General features: G+C 46.7%; 1 pseudogene; it reads left to right on the top strand.

The window, feature by feature from the left end:
* LOC135516976 (ribonuclease 3-like) overlaps window positions 1–14,122 on the top strand; it is a 148,595-nt pseudogene that overhangs the window by 18,611 nt on the left and 115,862 nt on the right.

Here is a 14,122-nt window from a genome sequence, read left to right on the forward strand (position 1 = left end):
TCATGCACGAAGTAGATGTCCTAACCGACTTGCCAAAACTATAGTTTGTTAACAAGGAATTTGTGGAGTGGTTGAAAAACGATCTACAGTATGTGTATGTAAACTTCCAACTTCAACTGTATATGGTGGGGTCAATTAATGCTGGATTTGAGCCAGGGGCATGGAATGTCACTAAGAAATGATAAGGGTGGATAGCTGTGGATTAGTAAGGAATGGCAGCAGAGGTCATTGCACTCTGCATAGCAACAAAGATGTCATGTTAACAACAACATCAGGAGTTTGTTCCTGTACAGGAACCAAATCAGCGGAAATTCCAGAGCGCCAACTAATTGTACTTGTTAAAACTCAAACTTTCATTAAAATTCACATGCAGGGTACTCAATTCAAGCCACACTCGTTGTGAATATAGCCAACATGTCAGATTTGTAAAATGCTTTTCGGCGAAAGCATGAGAAGCTGTTATCTGATAGCTTGCAGCCCTCAGAAACACACAAAGGGGACGTAAACAAAGAAATTAGCGTAGCCGGCGCTACCCAAAACGCAGAAATAAAATATAAAACATTCATTACCTTTGACGAGATTCTTTGTTGGCACTCCTATATATCCCATAAACATCACAATTGCATCTTTTTTTCGATTAAATCGGTCCATATATACCCAAAATGTCCATTTATGAACACCGTGAAATCCATGTAAAAAGGCACCTTTCCCAACGCAACGTCATTTTTTAAAATTCATAAAGTTGCCTATAATCTTTGACAAAACACTTCAACCTACTTCTGTAATCCAAGGTTAGGTATTAGTAAACGTTAATAAACGATCAAATTGATCACGGAGAGATCTGTATTCAATAGCTAGAAGTTTACAAAACGAATTCCAGTTCCTCATGGACATTTTTTTCTGTTGCGCACCTGAAGACCGGATGTGTTTTTGACCAATCTAACCAAGGATAAAGTGCCATGGTAATCACAACACTGGCGACATCGTGTGGAATCTGTAGGAATTGCAAACACAGTTCCATCATTTATGAAAGCCTTAGACATTGATTAGTGTAGTGTCAACATCGCAGCCACTGCCAGCTAGCCTACAAAGTCAACAACGCAGCCACTGCCAGCTAGCCTACTCCAGCAGTACTGTATCATTTCAATCATTCTAGTCAATAAGATTCTTGCTACGTGAGCTTAACTTTCTGAACATTCGAGACGTGTAGTCCACTTGTCATTCCAATCTCCTTTGCATTAGCGTAGCCTCTTCTGTAGCCTGTCAACTATGTGTCTATCTATCCCTGTTCTCTCCTCTCTGCACAGACCATACAAACGCTCCACACCGCGTGGCCGCGGCCACCCTAATCTGGTGGTCCCAGCGCGCACGACCCACGTGGAGTTCCAGGTCTCCGGTAGCCTCTGGAACTGCCGATCTGCGGCCAACAAGGCAGAGTTCATCTCAGCCTATGCCTCCTCCAGTCCCTCGACTTCTTGGCACTGACGGAAACATGGATCACCACAGATAACACTGCTACTCCTACTGCTCTCTCTTCGTCCGCCCACGTGTTCTCGCACACCCCGAGAGCTTCTGGTCAGCGGGGTGGTGGCACCGGGATCCTCATCTCTCCCAAGTGGTCATTCTCTCTTTCTCCCCTTACCCATCTGTCTATCGCCTCCTTTGAATTCCATGCTGTCACAGTTACCAGCCCTTTCAAGCTTAACATCCTTATCATTTATCGCACTCCAGGTTCCCTCGGAGAGTTCATCAATGAGCTTGATGCCTTGATAAGCTCCTTTCCTGAGGACGGCTCACCTCTCACAGTCCTGGGCGACTTTAACCTCCCCACGTCTACCTTTGACTCATTCCTCTCTGCCTCCTTCTTTCCACTCCTCTCCTCTTTTGACCTCACCCTCTCACCTTCCCCCCTACTCACAAGCCAGGCAATACGCTCGACCTCATCTTTACTAGATGCTGTTCTTCCACTAACCTCATTGCAACTCCCCTCCAAGTCTCCGACCACTACCTTGTATCCTTTTCCCTCTCGGTCTCATCCAACACTTCCCCCACTGCCCCTACTCGGATGGTATCGCGCCGTCCCAACCTTCGCTCTCTCTCCCCGCTACTCTCTCCTCTTCCATCCTATCATCTCTTCCCTCTGCTCATACCTTCTCCAACCTATCTCCTGATTCTGCCTCCTCAACCCTCCTCTCTTCCCTTTCTGCATCCTTTGACTCTCTATGTCCCCTATCCTCCAGGCCGGCTCGGTCCTCCCCTCCCGCTCCGTGGCTCGACGACTCATTGCGAGCTCACAGAACAGAGCTCCGGGCAGCCGAGCGGAAATGGAGGAAAACTCGCCTCCCTGCGGACCTGGCATCCTTTCACTCCCTCCTCTCTACATTTTCCTCCTCTGTCTCTGCTGCTAAAGCCACTTTCTACCACTCTAAATTCCAAGCATCTGCCTCTAACCCTAGGAAGCTCTTTGCCACCTTCTCCTCCCTCCTGAATCCTCCTCCCCCTCCCCCCCCTCCTCCCTCTCTGCAGATGACTTCGTCAACCATTTTGAAAAGAAGGTCGACGACATCCGATCCTCGTTTGCTAAGTCAAACGACACAGCTGGTTCTGTTCACGCTGCCCTACCCTGTGCTCTGACCTCTTTCTCCCCTCTTTCTCCAGATGAAATCTCGCTTCTTGTGACGGCCGGCCGCCCAACAACCTGCCCGCTTGACCCTATCCCCTCCTCTCTTCTCCAGACCATTTCCGGAGACCTTCTCCCTTACCTCACCTCGCTCATCAACTCATCCCTGACCGCTGGCTACGTCCCTTCCGTCTTCAAGAGAGCGAGAGTTGCACCCCTTCTGAAAAAACCTACACTCGATCCCTCCGATGTCAACAACTACAGACCAGTATCCCTTCTTTCTTTTCTCTCCAAAACTCTTGAACGTGCCATCCTTGGCCAGCTCTCCCGCTATCTCTCTCAGAATGACCTTCTTGATCCAAATCAGTCAGGTTTCAAGACTAGTCATTCAACTGAGACTGCTCTTCTCTGTATCACGGAGGCGCTCCGCACTGCTAAAGCTAACTCTCTCTCCTCTGCTCTCATCCTTCTAGACCTATCGGCTGCCTTCGATACTGTGAACCATCAGATCCTCCTCTCCACCCTCTCCGAGTTGGGCATCTCCGGCGCGGCCCACGCTTGGATTGCGTCCTACCTGACAGGTCGCTCCTACCAGGTGGCGTGGCGAGAATCTGTCTCCTCACCACGCGCTCTCACCACTGGTGTCCCCCAGGGCTCTGTTCTAGGCCCTCTCCTATTCTCGCTATACACCAAGTCACTTGGCTCTGTCATAACCTCACATGGTCTCTCCTATCATTGCTATGCAGACGACACACAATTAATCTTCTCCTTTCCCCCTTCTGATGACCAGGTGGCGAATCGCATCTCTGCATGTCTGGCAGACATATCAGTGTGGATGACGGATCACCACCTCAAGCTGAACCTCGGCAAGACGGAGCTGCTCTTCCTCCCGGGGAAGGACTGCCCGTTCCATGATCTCGCCATCACGGTTGACAACTCCATTGTGTCCTCCTCCCAGAGCGCTAAGAACCTTGGCGTGATCCTGGACAACACCCTGTCGTTCTCAACCAACATCATGGCGGTGGCCCGTTCCTGTAGGTTCATGCTCTACAACATCCGCAGAGTACGACCCTGCCTCACACAGGAAGCGGCGCAGGTCCTAATCCAGGCACTTGTCATCTCCCGTCTGGATTACTGCATCTCGCTGTTGGCTGGGCTCCCTGCCTGTGCCATTAAACCCCTACAACTCATCCAGAACACCGCAGCCCGTCTGGTGTTCAACCTTCCCAACTTCTCTCACGTCACCCCGCTCCTCCGCTCTCTCCACTGGCTTCCAGTTGAAGCTCGCATCCGCTACAAGACCATGGTGCTTGCCTACGGAGCTGTGAGGGGAATGGCACCGCAGTACCTCCAGGCTCTGATCAGGCCCTACACCCAAACAAGGGCACTGCGTTCATCCACCTCTGGCCTGCTCGCCTCCCTACCACTGAGGAAGTACAGTTCCCGCTCAGCCCAGTCAAAACTGTTCGCTGCTCTGGCCCCCCAATGGTGGAACAAACTCCCTCACGACGCCAGGACAGCGGAGTCAATCACCACCTTCCGGAGACACCTGAAACCCCACCTCTTCAAGGAATACCTAGGATAGGATAAGTAATCCTTCTCACCCCCCCTTAAATGATTTAGATGCACTATTGTAAAGTGGCTGTTCCACTGGATGTCAGAAGGTGAATTCACCAATTTGTAAGTCGCTCTGGATAAGAGCGTCTGCTAAATGTCTTAAATGTAATGTAATGTAAATGTAATACAAACACTGGCGGATGGATTTTTTCTTTGTAGATTTTGTGATGAGGTTTTCTTGCGATTTTAACGGAACTCGTTCTGTTATAGTCACAGACACCATTGAACCAGTTCTAGAAACTTCAGAGTGTTTTCTATGCACACATACTAATCATATGCATGTACTATATTCCTGGCATGAGTAGCAGGATGTTGAAATGTTGCGCGATTTTGTAACAGAATTTTGAAAAAAGTAGCACAATCTCTAACAGGTTTTAAGAGAAGAGGAGGAGACTCCACCTGAACTGAATGTCTGCATGCAGTTGTTGGTGTTGCTACATACGTTCCTACATTTTCGTGTGTGTGTTGGTATCGCTACATGTATGTGTGTGTTGACAGGTGGTGGTGTCTGAAGCGCATCAAAGTGGCCAGCCAGGGGCCGTGGATCCTTCATCTGCAGTCTCTCTAGAGGCAGAAAAAGATACCATCTGGGCATCTCTCTGGGGTGAGAGCCCCTACACTGTAACCTCCACTCCTCACTTACCCTACAGTACCTATGTCCAAAATGGCACCTGGATAAGAGTAGTGCACTAAGTAGAAAATATAGTGCCATTTGGGAATGCACACATTAAACGGCCATACTGGCAGTGACAGAACTAGAGCACCAACCATCAACCTCCACTAACACTAACAAGCCCTTCTTTCTCTGATGAGATGAAAGGCCTCTCTCTGTAATTTAAAGGCACATTTTATACTCGGTTCAGCAGAAAACAACAAATGAACGTTTACCGGACCTGTGGATGAACAAGTGACACAAACGACGTGCAAACACACAAACACATGCTCACACACGTACACAAAAACACACACTCCTAATGATGTTCCCAGGGGGTTGTGGATAATAAGAGTGTTGCTGAATTGTTATAGCTGTGTGAAGACTCGCTGACATGGCTAGCCCTTGGAGCTGTGATGGCTTGGTGTGTGTTGAACTAATTGCTCTGTGGGTTGACAGTGGGAATATCAGTAATCATTAGCGACGCTGCCTGAGCTCCTAGCCAGTGCTACCTGGGAAACGGGCTAATTGACTGAGCTCAGGGCACACAAACACACAGATTATCACAAAATGTAAGACAAGTTGCTGAGGTGGAAACCATTAAGTTGAAACTTTAGAGGGAAGAAACTCCATATCATTCAAGGTTTCTACCTTCACATCTGTGGCCGAGTTGAACACATTAGAGGGAGTCTGGTTTATTTTATATGAGCAGGAGAGTAACTTAAAAAAGAAAAAATTTAACCAAACAAGTCAGATAAGCTCTTAAGAATCGGGCACATTTTTCAATTTTCGTCTAAAATGAAAGTTTCTTCAAGTGCAGTCACAAAAAAAACCATCAAGCGCTACGATGAAACTGGCTCTCATGAGGACTGCAACAGGAAAGGAAGACCCAGAGTTGCCTCTGCTGCAAAGGATAAGTTCATTAGAGTTAACTGAACCTCAGGTTGCAGCCCAAGTAAATGCTTCACAGAGTTCAAGAAACAGACACATCTCAACATCCACTGTTCAGAGGAGACTGCGTGAATCAGGTCTTCATGGTCAAATTTCTGAAAAGAAACCTCAACTATATGACGCCAGTAAGAAGAAGAGACTTACTTTGGCCAAGAAACACGAGCAATGGACATTAGACTGGTGGAAATCTGTTCTTTGGTCTGATGAGTCCAAATTTGAGATTTTTGGTTACAACCTCTGTCTTTGTGAAACGCAGAGTAGGTGAACAGATGATTTCCACAGGTGTGGTTCCCATCGTGAAGCATGGAGGTGTGATGGTGTGGGGGTGCTTTGCTGTTGACACCATCAGTGATTTATTTAGAATTCTAGGCACACTTAACCAGTATGGCTACCACAACATTCGGCAGCAGTACGCCGTCCCATCTGGTTTGGACTTTCAACAGTAGTTTTTCAACAGGACAATGACCCAACACACCTCCAGGCTGTGTAAGCGCTATTTGACCAAGAAGGAGCATGATGGAGTGCTGCATCAAATTACCTGGCCTCCACAATCACCTGACCTCAACCCAATTGAGATGGTTTGGGATAAGATGGACCGCAGAGTGAAGGAAAAGCAGCCAACAAGTGCTCAGCATATGTGGGAAATCCTTCAAGACTGTTGTTAAAGCATTCCAGGTGAAGCTGGTTGAGAGAATGGCAAGAGTGTGCAAAGCTGTCAAGGCAAAGGTGGCTACTTTGAAGAATCTCACATATAAAATATATTTTGATTTGTCTAACAATTTTTTATGCTTACGACATGATTCCAATGTAGAAAATAGTAAAAATAAAGGAAAACCCTTGAATGAGAAGGTGTGTCCAAACATTTGACTGATACTGTATATATACTGTATTCGGTCGTACACAGAGGGCCGCTGGCGTGTCTGTGTGCGTGCCTTTGTGTGTGTGTGACCATGTTCCCTTTGATGCGCAGGAATAGGATGGCATTATTATTTATTCATTTCTTTGTTGTTCTTATTTCCTCGCTGCCGATTGAAAATCATGCCATTCCATTTCAGACTGCATCATGGGTAATTTAGTCACTGTAGCAGAGATACCCTAGACACATGTCCCCAGTCGTAATTCTGATTTGTAGACGCTGTCTTTCTCAGCCCAGACCAAGGCTATGTCCCAAATGGCAACATATGAGCCCTATTTTCTACGTAGTGCACAACTTTTGTCCAATCTATAGGGTCATTTGGTCCGCACTGTCTCTGGTGCTAACCAGACCTCATCTCTCTGGTGTTGTTACCAGTTGTCTTCTCTCCTGTAGGGCTGACAATGTGTACACTTTAGCCCTGTAACAAGAGATTTCTGGGTTTCTACACACCCAAGTGTTGTGTGTGTGTGTGTGTGTGTGTGTGTGTGTGTGTGTGTGTGTGTGTGTGTGTGTGTGTGTGTGCATATCTGTGTGTGTATGTGCTCTATGTTTCTGTGTGTGTGTGTGTGTCGGAGCCAGAGTTAGCTGCAGGTCCTAATGAACAGCCTGATGCCTCTGGGCACGCTGCCTGAGATTGGAGTCCAGGCTCCGACACACACACACACAAATACACACACACATACACCCACAGCCGCCATGCTGCCCAATTCCAATGCCTCAATTAGCCAGGTCTAGAGGAGCTGTCTACTGCTTTCACTGTTATTGTGTCTGTCATGAGACGCAGGGGGTCGGAGCATTACCTGGAGAGAGGGGAGGAAGGAAATGGGCTGTGTGTGTGTGTGTGTGTGTGTGTGTGTGTGTGTGTGTGTGTGTGTGTGTGTGTGTGTGTGTGTGTGTGTGTGTGTGTGTGTGTGTGTGTGTGTGTGTGTGTGTGTGTGTGTGTGTGTGTGGTCATTCTGTATGCACCTGTTTGTGCGTGTCTCTGTATATGCATGTGCCTCTCTCTCGGTTGCTGTATCTGTAACTGTGTGGTGTAAAGATGGTTGGCTGTCCCCTGTAGCAGCATCTCTAACCCAGTAGATCAATAATGTATGTGTGTTTGTCAGGAAGCTCTGCAGAAGATTTGACAGAAGAACACCATGTGCCGGGAGGTGACCGTTGAGCTCACTAGCCATGGAAGAGTGGCATCCGCTTCTGGAAGACTGGCATCCGCTCTGATGTCTATCAGGTGGGCAGGAGAGACGATTCACTGCCACGCTGCACCCAGCCTTACACACTTAGGCAGAGACGCAGAAAATATATGCACAAGCACACAAGCTCATGCAGCAAACAGATGCAAGCACATGCACACAGACACAGAAGTATTCATACTCGCACACGCACACTGTACGCACACACACTGTACCCACGTTCACACAGACACACACATACACACACAGATGTACACTACCAGTAGTTTTTCTTCTGCCATCACACCATAACATCACCCACGCATAGCAAACACTCACACATGGATAGCAGTTTGTTGTCAGGTCTGATATGTGGCCGGTAGCTAGAGGCTTCCATTGATGAGCCCAATCATTCTCACAAACACACTCTTACCCCCCCCCACACACACACACACACACACACACACACACACACACACACACACACACACACACACACACACACACACACACACACACACACACACACACACACCTGTTTCCTACTGAGGACTCAGTGAGTAAATTGGTCTGGGAGTGGACCCATGCGGATGTTGTCTGAGCCACTAAGCCAGTCAGGCAGGCAGTAAGGCTGTAGCCTAGTCTGATGAGTTGAGACGCGGTCTTGCTTTGTTAATTGGCTAGTTAACAAGGCCTTGGAGTAGTGTGGTCATGCCCTGTGGATGGGTGCAGGCCAGCAGGGTGCACACTGTGGGCGGCAGGTGGGCAGGCAAGGGCCAGGGGTGGGCTAACAGATTGGGCTGCGTGGGTTAGCGGTTAGTGCAGAGAGAGAGAGGACATAACAGAGAGAGAGAGATGGAGCAGAGAAAGGGAAAGAGAGGGAAACGCAGATCATTTAACTGACCTGTAGGAACCCTGGGCCCCCTGCAAGACCCCCCGGTAACACTAATTAGAGCTTGCAGCTCAGCCTGCTCTTTGTGGTGGCGCGGGGTTAATGGATGTTCCACCCGCTACACAATGCTCCCCACACTGTTCTCCAGTCTGGCTTGATAAGACTCCTGCTAATGATAGCTCTCATTGGTTACACTCTCTCTCATTTTCTTGCTCAGTCTCTCTCACTCTCCACCTCTGTCTATAGCTTGGTCTCACTCTCTTTTATCGCTCTCTCACTCTCTCTTTATCTCTTTATTTATCTCCCTCTCTCTAACTTTCTCTCCCGGGCTCAATCTCACTGCCTCTGCATCTCTCCTCTCTCTTCCTCACTCCGTTTCTCCTTTCGCTCCTTCCTTCTTTCTTTGTTTGACAATTTTGAGAGATGTGGTTCAGTGACAGAAACAGGAAAAGCCTGTTAGTTTCTGCAGGCACATTTGTGTCAACATGTTGAAATAGCGGTCTTGATTAGTTCGTGACAAAATGTGAATTTCCCTCACAACTCTCATTTCTCTTCATGGTGAGAACACACACTTATTGGGGTTTTGATTATTGAATCTCCCTCTGTCGGAGCTCCACTTCATAAATAATGACCAGCTGATTGATTTGACATGTTCTCTCTCTCTCGCTCTCCCTCTCCTCTACTCTACTCTCTGTCGCTGTATCTCTCTTCTTTCTCTTGCTCTGTTTCGCTCACTCTCTCTACCTCCCTCTGCCCATCTCTCGCTCGCTCTCTCCCCTCTCTGGCTCTCTCTCTCCCCTCTCTGTTATTCTCCGCAGCATGCCATGATGTGTTCAGTGTTGACCCACCACGTCTGCTACCACCACTGTCTGAAGCACCTGGACAAGCTGATTGGCTACGTCAAGGAGCTCTGCCTAATACAGGTGTGACACACAAACGCGCACACGCTCAGCCTGCCAGCTGAACATCACAGCAGGAAATAGTCGGGTAAGGACAGGTAATGGTAATCAACACTTATTCTACAAGTCATACATGCCCCTGTAGCAGCCCGCAGCATGTCTATGTGTGTGTAACTGCTGTGTGCTGTAATGATATTCTCCAGGATACAACACAATGTCACACACAGACAGTGTAGTCTTCCAGAATGTAACCATTCTCAAATGAATGGGCCGAGCCATGGATGCAAGGACTCGCCATCCATGTCATCAAAATTTTAGTTTTAACCATATTTTGATGCTAAATATTGTTTGTTTACATGTAGTTTGTTTACAAACATTGGAGTAAAACAATCTTATATTTGGGGTTCTGATGTGGTACAACGGTTGAACTAAGCTCATGAGGCATTTGTTATATTTTTTAGTAATCAATGGGCACATGTCATTAATTTATAAGTCCAAAAATAGATTTAGCAACTGTGAATTACCCCTTTTTAAAGAGAAGGTTGCCCCTCACAAGGCCCTCTTAGTCATTCCTTGTTGAACAAGGGAGAGCTCAGATTTTTGTTTTGAATGTCTCTGAAAAAGTGTTCTATTGAAAAAATGTGGTTACCAGCTAGCTAGGAATTTAGTTTTGGTTGGTATCAGTTGCTGGGACTGCTGCTCGGCCCTGTAATTTCGTGATTTTAGGGGAAAGGCCATTTGGTCGTGCCAAATGAGGGAGGTGCCTGAAAAGGTAGCCACATTAATACAGCTCATGAAACATGAGACCAACACTTTACATATTGCGTTTAAATTGTTGTTCACTATACAGTACCAGTCAAAAGTTTGGACACCTACTCATTCAAGGGCTTTTCTTGATTTGTACTATTTTCTACATTGTAGAATACTAGTGAAGACATCAAAACTACGAAATAACACATATGAAAGTAACTAAAAGTGTCAAAATATCAAAATATATCATATATTTGAGATTCTTCAAAGTAGCCACCCTTTGCCTTTATCAGCTATCAAGGTAAGACCCAAGTGAAGACTGTGTGAAGTAACAATGTTTATTGTAACAGGGGCAGGCAAACGACAGTTCAAGTCAGGCAGGGGTTGATAATCCAGAATAGGAGCAAAGGTACAGGACCGCAGGCAGGCTCAAGAACAGGCAGCGTGGTCAGGCAGATGGGTACAGGGTCAAGGACAGGCAAGGGTTAAAACCAGGAGGATGGGAAAGAGAGGCAGGGAAAGACAGGAGCTGACAGCACAAACACTGGAAAGCTTGACAACAAGAGGAACTGGCACAGACAGACAGAAAACACAGGTATAAATACCCAGAGGATAAGTGGGGAAGATGGACGACACCAGATCAGGACATGACAGTACCCCCCACCCCCCCTCTAGTGACGCCTGGCATTCCACCTGGGTGGATACCTGGTTGACAGGGTTGCCGGCGGTGAATGTTGGCGAAGTGGAATGGGTCCAAAATGTCTTTAGTGGGAACCAGCACCTCTCCTTCAGGCCATAACCCTCCCAGTCAACCAGGTACTGGAAACCCCTGACCCATGGTCGAACCCTCAGGAAGTTTCTCACCGTGTACGCTGGCTGACCATCGGTGACTCGGGGGGGGGCCTAGAATCAGAAGACAAGGGGCAGTCAGACATGGTTTTGACTCTAGACACAGAGAAGGTAGGAAGAACACAGAGGGTACGGGAAAACAGAAGACGAACAACAGAGGGGCTAATGATCTTGGAGCGGAAGAAAAAGTTATCGGTTTCTGGGGGTGTAGCCACAGCACTATAGCAGCGTGCCAGCGCCTCGGGCTTGACCTTCTTGGATACCAGTCGGTGCTGTAGAAGCAAAGTGGCCCGGGCCTTACTGAACCCCTCCTGGAGGTCCAGGTATTCTGCAGAGCTGGCGGAGAGGTCTGGGGCAATTTCCAAGCCCACAGGAAGACATCCCGGGGCAGGCAGAGCTGACTTCAGGCAATGAGTGTGGCAGGATGGATTCCAGTCCACGACGGCACCAGAAGCCCAGTCAATGGAGGGATTGTGTCACTGGAGCCAAGAGAATCCCAGTACCACGGGAATCTGCGGAGACTCAACCAGCAGGAATTGGATCATCTCGCTGTGGTTCCCGAAACTCGTAGGTTGACGGGGGTGGTCTGATGGGTGATCCGGACTATAGATCGCCTGTCCAGCGCTCTAACACCCATGGTAATGGAGAGGCATTGAGAGGGGAAGCCCAACTCAGACGCCAGGGTAATGTCCATGAGACTCACATCGGCCCCCGAGTCATTGAATACCTGGATAGACTTGGGCTGGTCGCCCCCCCATGGAGAGGGGGGCGAGTAAGGGGAGAAGAACCGTTATCTTTTAGACCCACCAGTGTACTCACTCCAATGAATGAGCTAGGTCTCTTGAAGGGACAAGTAGACACAAAATTACTGTCAGTACCGCAATACAGACAACTCTGGGTCTCAAGTCTGCGTACATTTTCGGATGGAGACAACCTAGCCCTGCCGAGCTCCATCGACTCGGGAAAATATGCATTGTCAGTCTCCGGAGGCTCTTGGAGAGACTGTTTAATCAGATTCTTGATATGCCACACCTGTCAGGTGGATATATTATCTTGGCAAAGGAGAGATGCTGACTAACAGGGACATAAAGCAAATTAAGAAATAAGCAAGTGAACAAACACTTGACCTAGCATACATTTTGTAGTGTTTGAGGTATTGTATTGCAAGCAGTCAAGTAAGCAGAAGTGGGACCAAGTCATTGTTTTACAAGTCACAAGTAAGTCTCAAGTCTTAGCACTCAAGTCCCAAGTCAAGACCATCAAGTCTCAAGTCCTAAACTTTGAGTTTCGAGTCCGAAACAAGTCATGATGTGCTCTTCACCAAATGTAATACCATTTCATATTTTTTACAAAAGTAAAAGTTAATAAAGTATATTTATGCAAATCATGAATGCTTTTAAAAAATATATATTTAATACTTTCCAAATAAATGTTATATTTCCATGGAAATGCATGGGTAGCCATGAGAAAGAGCCCCCCCCCACAATGGTCATCATCTATCGAGGATCGCTATGGGAGCAATCAGCGATGTAGGCTAGTACACAATCGCCCAATCTTAACGCACACTCACTCACTCACTCATTCACTCACACACTCTCTCTTTTTGGTTACAGTAGGCTAACGTATGTCAATGGTTTTAGGAACAGCAGTAACATCAGACAGGATTTAGGCTACCAAATGCCTAGCCAATTGTAGCTCAATCTTGGGTGCAATGATCATGTTCTAGCACTGACTGACTGTGTGGAGGCTCATTCATTTAACATTACATTGGCCTACATTATACACTAGTAAAGTAATAAAATATATAGCTGTCGGCTATATTAGCCACGACTTACTGTTCTTTGTGCAGCTTCAAATGTTGAACAAAGTTGGAAATTGTAATTTTCTTCCTGCATATTTTGCAAGTTGCAATACGTTTTGTGTTGATACACCGTTGTCTTTATATCCGAAAATAATAATTTCGGGTATCATCTTTCCAAGGGCTCCATCTGAATTCACCCGCCGACGTTCCTCTGCACTGCCACATGCAACTTTTTCTCAGCTGGCACCATTTGATTGGCTGCTGTATGATTCAAACTGTAATCAGTTAAATGAAGAGTTGATGCGCTGCACACTTTTTTTAAAACCATCATTTTTAATATTTGGGTTTGGGGAGGGTATCAAGTCAGGTCGAGTCATAACGCTCAAGTCCAAGTCAAGTCATGAGTCATTGGCGTCAAAGTCGAGTTGCAAGTCATCATATTTGTGACTCGAGTCCAAGTCATGTGACTCGAGTCCACACCTCTGCAAGTAAGTATTGTAAGTATTGTGTGCAAATGGGAGAAATGATGACAACCTTTTTCTTGAAAACATTGTAACAAGATGAGGCCATTAGTGAGAAGAGCAGATGAGGCCATTAGTGAGAAGAGCGAAATTATGTTTAACTTTTGGAATATTAGTTATATTTTCATCACCATTGCAGAATAAATTCTTCACCTTTTCTAGCTGTGATGGTTTAGTATCTCGAAGTAGCCCTACAACAAATTACCATGCACATCTTACATTTAAGTGGGCCAAGTTGCCTAGTAAATTATAGACTACTCTATGTATTTCAAGTTTTGCTGTATGCGATCCCATATGCAGCTGGTTTATAGCCGACAGTCATATTTAACAAGCACACATGTAGACAGCTGATATTTTACACTGAACAAAAAGTATGAATGCAACATGTAAATTGTTTGCCCCGTGTGTCATGAGATGAAATAATGGATCACAGAAATACTCACAAAAAGCTTGTCTCTAAAATGTTAGTGAGCATTTCTCATTTG

The sequence above is a fragment of the Oncorhynchus masou genome, chromosome 28 (assembly GCF_036934945.1).
Source record: "Oncorhynchus masou masou isolate Uvic2021 chromosome 28, UVic_Omas_1.1, whole genome shotgun sequence".
NCBI classification, from domain to species: Eukaryota; Metazoa; Chordata; class Actinopteri; order Salmoniformes; family Salmonidae; genus Oncorhynchus; species Oncorhynchus masou.